This window comes from Triticum urartu, chromosome 7A (genome assembly GCF_056163025.1).
Source record: "Triticum urartu cultivar PI428250 chromosome 7A, HENAU_Tu73, whole genome shotgun sequence".
Classification (NCBI taxonomy): Eukaryota; Viridiplantae; Streptophyta; class Magnoliopsida; order Poales; family Poaceae; genus Triticum; species Triticum urartu.
The window spans coordinates 304493623-304499622 of NC_141879.1; positions in this window are offsets into that span (position 1 = coordinate 304493623).

Below are 6000 nucleotides of genomic sequence, written 5' to 3' on the forward strand. Positions count from 1 at the left end.
GAAACATGGTAAACAAAGAGAGCCTTGGGTTCAGAAACCCATGCCTTTTCCTCCCAAACCATCCAAGAAAAAGGATGATGAGGATTTTGAGCGCTTTGCTGAAATGATTAGACCCATCTTTTTGCGTATGCGATTAACTGATATGCTCAAAACCAATCCTTATGCTAAGTACATGAAAGATATTATTACAAATAAAAGAAAGATACCGGAAGCTAAAATTTCCACCATGCTTGCTAATTATACTTTTAAAGGTGGAATACCAAAGAAACTTGGAGATCCAGGAGTACCCACTATACCATGCTCCATTAAAAGAAACTATGTTAAAACTGCTTTATGTGATCTTGGAGCCGGTGTTAGTGTTATGCCTATCTCTTTATATTGTAGAATTAATTTGAATAAGTTGACACCTACTAAAATATCTTTGCAAATGGCTGATAAATCAACTGCTATACCTGTCGGTATTTGTGAGGATGTGCCTGTTGTAGTTGCAAACGTTACTATTTTAACAGACTTTGTTATTCTTGATATTCCCGAGGACGATAGTATGTCTATTATTCTTGGAAGACCCTTTTTGAATACTGCAGGGGCTTTTATTGATTGCACTAAAGGCAATGTCACTTTTCATGTTAATGGTAATGAGCATACGGTACACTTTCCGAGGAAACAACCTCAAGTTCATAGTATCAACTCTATTGGAAAAATTCCATCGATTATATTTGGAGGTTTTGAATTTCCTCTTCCTACTGTCAATAAGAAATATGATATTCTTATTATTGGGGATGTGCATATACCCGTTGAGGTAACATAGTGTTATTCGAAGTTTCTCTGGTTCCATGTTATTCGGAATGAGTTCGTTAACAAGACTTGATCAACCTTGTTAGTGGATTCCTTTTGATGATCATGAGATGGATGAAACTAGAAGGCACAACCTTTTGTACCCCACTTTTACTTTCTGTTATTTATATTAAATAAAATAAAAATAATACTTTTCCGTCTGTTATCTGATTATCCGTGCAATATAAAAATACCTCGAAAATAAAAGTTCTCCAAATGCCTTAAAATTTAAATATGATTTTTTTCCAGAATATTTGAGAATATTTGGCACTGAGAACATAGCAGGGGGTCAACCACCTGCCCACTAGGGTGGAGGGCGCGCCCCCTGCCTCGTGGGCCCACGGTGGCCCTCCTCCACTTATCCTTTCACCCATACACTTCTTCTTCCTCCCCCAAACACAAATAACCAGCTCAAACCCGAGCTCAAGCTTGTTTTGCTGCCATTTTCGATCTCCTTGCTCAAAGCACCTCTCACAAAATTGTTTGGGGAGATTGTTCCTTGGTATGTGACTCCTCCATTGGTCCAATTAGTTTTTGTTCTAGTGCTTTATTCATTGCAAAATTTTGCTGCTTAGGTGACCCTGTTCTTGAGCTTGTATGTCAAATTTATATGGTCAAAATTAGTTTTGATGCATGATATAGGCTCTAGGCACTTGTAGGAGTAGTTGCTACCAATATTATTGAGTTTGGTTTACCTTTATTTTGAAGTTACTAAAAAAATTCACAAATCTTTCTGAGGAAGAAATATGCTTAGGAAAATGTTCCAAGGTGGTTCTTCAAGGAAGCAAGGACCCAGGCTTGCAATGCGTGATGCTGATGATCAGCCACCAAGAGATGCTCCAGTGCGTCCTTGTGAATGGCCTTCTGAGAACTTTATGGATCAAGCAGGAATTAAAGAAGAATTTAACGCATATTTGCGTAACGCTGATCTTGTGAGCTTCGAGGAAGAGAAGTGCAGCCAGTATCACAATCTCACTAGTTCCTTTGTGAGGAGGTTTGAATTTTCAACTTCACGTAATTCTCCAACTGTCCTGTTTGATCTTTATGAAAATTCTTACACTATGGACTTAGAGGATTTTACCACTGCTTGCAAAATTCCACAATGGGGTAGTATCAGGGATCCTTGCAAATCTGAATTTAGAGATTTTCTTGCTAGTATAACTGTGGGGGAATCTAGAGATATAACACAAGCTACCATAGGGAGCATTCATTTTCCTGCTATACATTATTTTGCTCTCTTCATAGGTAGATGCATTAATGGTAAAGATGAGGCATGTCACATGTGTGTCCCTGACCTCAGTATTCTTAGGAGTGCTGTGTTAGGAGACAAATCTTATAATTTGGGAGCCATCGTTGCACGTAGGTTGCATCTTAACAGATTTAATGGAGATTTCTTTGGTGGAATTTATGCAAACCGCATAGCTAATTTTCTTGGTGTAGCCATACGCGAGGATGATATGGAATTACCTCCTGCTTATCTAGATTTTAATGATATGGTTCACCAGCAGTTTGTCGAGAAGAATGAATCACCTCTCCAGTATCGCTTAATCTTTGACAGACGCCGTGTTGTCCATATTACTCTCCCTACCCCTGCCTTCTTTGATTATCAGGCAAGAGGAAGATATGTCATTTCTAGAGAGGAGGCAGAAGAGTACGAGAGGAGGGCAGAGGCCGCTCGTCGTCACGCTGCAGCTCAGGAGGCGATAGCCACTGCATCTCAGTACGACCCCAACTATTATTATGGATATCAGCCAGGCCAGCCTTGGCCATAGACCAACTTAGGCCAAAAGCCTAAGCTTGGGAGAGTACGTATTTCTCACCGACATTACATTTATGTTCACACACTCATTGCTAGATGTCGGTGCTCATACTTTTTCATTGTATCATCCATGCTAGTTTATTTTCCTTTTTATGCTTTCTTCTTGTGTGTTTAATTAACCTTAAGAAAAAACAAAAAAATTAGTTGTAGCTTTTAGTTAGTTTACTTTCCATGCTTGTAGTAGTAATTAAAAAAAGAAAACCCAAAAAGATTTCATGTTCTTCTTTTGCTTGTTGGGAGATTTCCCGTGTAAATAGTTTTATTTCTTTTCTTTTCTTTGGGGGTCGATAGGAGAAGACCATAAATTAAATTGTTGAAGTGGCTCTTATATGCATTATTGTTGATCTGACAAAAGATCCCATATTGCCTTGTCTTCTCCTGTTTATTGAATGCTTGCATATTCCATCTTAGTCCAATGCACGTGCACTATTATTATTATTCACATCATTTGATTGTGCAAGTGAAAGGCAATTATGATGTTATATGATGGACTGATTGAGATGAGAAAAGCTGGTATGAACTCGACCTCTTTTGTTTTTGTAAATATGATTAGTTCATCGTTCCTGATTCAGCCTATTATGGATAAACATGTTTGCAATGACAACTAGAGATCATAGTTTCTTGTGGCATGCTTGATTAGCTATGAGTTATAATGGTTTACCTTGTGTGCCAGCATGCTATTAAAATGGTTATGATGTGGTATGATAGGGTGGTATCCTCCTCTGGATGATTTAAGTGACTTGACTTGGCACATGTTTATGCATGTAGTTGAAACAAAATCAACATAGCCTTCACGATATTTATGTTCATGGTGGACTATATCCTACTCATGCTTGCATTCGGTGTCAATTAATTTTAATGCATGTTCATGACCATTGTCTCTCTCTAGCTGGTCGCTTCCCAGTCTTTTGCTAGCCTTCACCTGTACTAAGTGGGCATACTGCTTGTGCATCCAACTCCATAAACCCCAAAGTTATTCCAAATAAGTCCACTATACCTACCTATATACGGTATCTACCTTCCGTTCTAAGTAAATTTGTATGTGCCAAACTCTAAACCTTCAAATAAATTTTCTGTTTTGTATTCTCGAATAGCTCATGTATCAACTAGGGTTGTCCGTATCTTCCATGTTAGGCGGGTTATTCTCAAGAGGAGTGGACTCCGCTCCTCACTCACGAGATAAATGGCTGGTCACCGGGATGCCCAGTCCCATGCTTTATGCAAACTAAATCAAAATGATTGCAAAAAAAACTCCCCATGGGACTCTTGTTAGTTGGAGGCACTCGTTGTTTCGAGCAAGCCATGGATTGATGCTTGTTGGTGGAAGGGGGAGTATAAAATTTACCATTCTGTTTGGGAACCGCCTATAATGTGTGTAGCATGGAAGATATTGCCATCTCTTGGTTGTTATGTTGACAATGAAAGTATACCTCTCAAAATATTATTCATCTCTATTTCAAAACCAATCTCCGGCACCTCTACAAATCCCTGCTTCCCTCTGCGAAGGGCCTATCTATTTACTTTCATGTTGAGTCATCATCTTCTTATTAAAAAGCATCAGTTGGAGAGCACCGCTGTCATTTGCATTCATTATTGTTAGTTTACATTGGGTATGACTCGACTAGATCTCTTTTACCATGAATTATAATGTCTAGTCAGTCCTTGATCTTTAAAGGTGCTCTGCATTTATGTTTTGTGGTCTTAGAAAGGGCTAGCGAGATACCATCTTGTTATATCATATTATGATTGTTTTGAGAAAGTGTTGTCATCAGAGATTTATTATTATGGGTCGCTAGTTGATTATGCCATTGATATGAGTAAACTTGAGACCTATGCGTTAATGCGAATATGGTTAGTTATAATCTTTGCTGAAAACTTGAATGCTGGCTTTACATATTTACAACAACAAGAGCAAACAGAGTTTGTAAAAGTTTTCTTTATCACTTTCAGTTTATCAACTGAATTGCTTGAGGACAAGCAAAGGTTTAAGCTTGGGGGAGTTGATACGTCTCTGTCGTATCTACTTTTCCAAACACTTTTTCCCTTGTTTTGGACTCTAACTTGCATGATTTGAATGGAACTAACCCGGACTGACGCTGTTTTCAGCAGAATTACCATGGTGTTATTTATGTGCAGAAGCAAACGTTCTCGGAATGACCTGAAACTTCATGGAGCAACTTTTTGGAAAATATAAAAAATACCTGCAAAAGATGAAGGCCAGGGGGCCCACCACCTATCCACGAGGGTGGGGGGCGCGCCCCCTACCTCGTGGGCCCCCTGGTGCCTCTCCAACTCCAACTCCAACACTATATATTGTGTTTCGGGGAGAAAAAAATCAGAGAGAAGAAATCATCACGTTTTACGATACAGAGCCGCCGCCAAGCCCTAAAACCTCTCGGGAGGGCTGATTTGGAGTCCGTTCGGGGCTCCGGAGAGGGGAATCCGTCGCCATCGTCATCATCAACCATCCTCCATCACCAATTTCATGATGCTCACCGCCGTGCGTGAGTAATTCCATTGTAGGCTTGCTGGACGGTGATGGGTTGGATGAGATTTATCATGTAATCGAGTTAGTTTTGTTAGGGTTTGATCCCTAGTATCCACTATGTTCTGAGATTGATGTTGCTATGACTTTGCTATGTTTAATGCTTGTCACTAGGGCCCGAGTGCCATGATTTCAGATCTGAACCTATTATGTTTTCATAAATATATGAGAGTTCTTGATCCTATCTTGCAAGTCTATAGTCACCTATTATGTGTTATGATCCGTTAACCCCGAAGTGACAATAATCGGGATACTTACTGGTGATGACCGTAGTTTGAGGAGTTCATGTATTCACTATGTGTTAATGCTTTGTTCCGGTACTCTATTAAAAGGAGGCCTTAATATCCCTTAGTTTCCGTAAGGACCCCGCTGCCACGGGAGGGTAGGACAAAAGATGTCATGCAAGTTCTTTTCCATAAGCACGTATGACTATATTCGGAATACATGCCTACATTACATTGATGAACTGGAGCTAGTTCTGTGTCACCCAAGGTTATGACTGTTACATGATGAACCGCAACCGGCATAATTCTCCATCACTGATCCATTGCCTACGAGCTTTTCATATATTGTTCTTCGCTTATTTACTTTTCCGTTGCTATTGCTATCATCACTACAAAATACCAAAAACACTACTTTTACTACTGTTACCTTTTGCTACCATTACCACTACTATCATATTACTTTGCTACTAAACACTTTGCTGCATATATTAAGTTTCCAAGTGTGGTTGAATTGACAACTCAGCTGCTAATACTTGAGAATATTCTTTGGCTCCCCTTGTGTCGAATCAATAAATTTG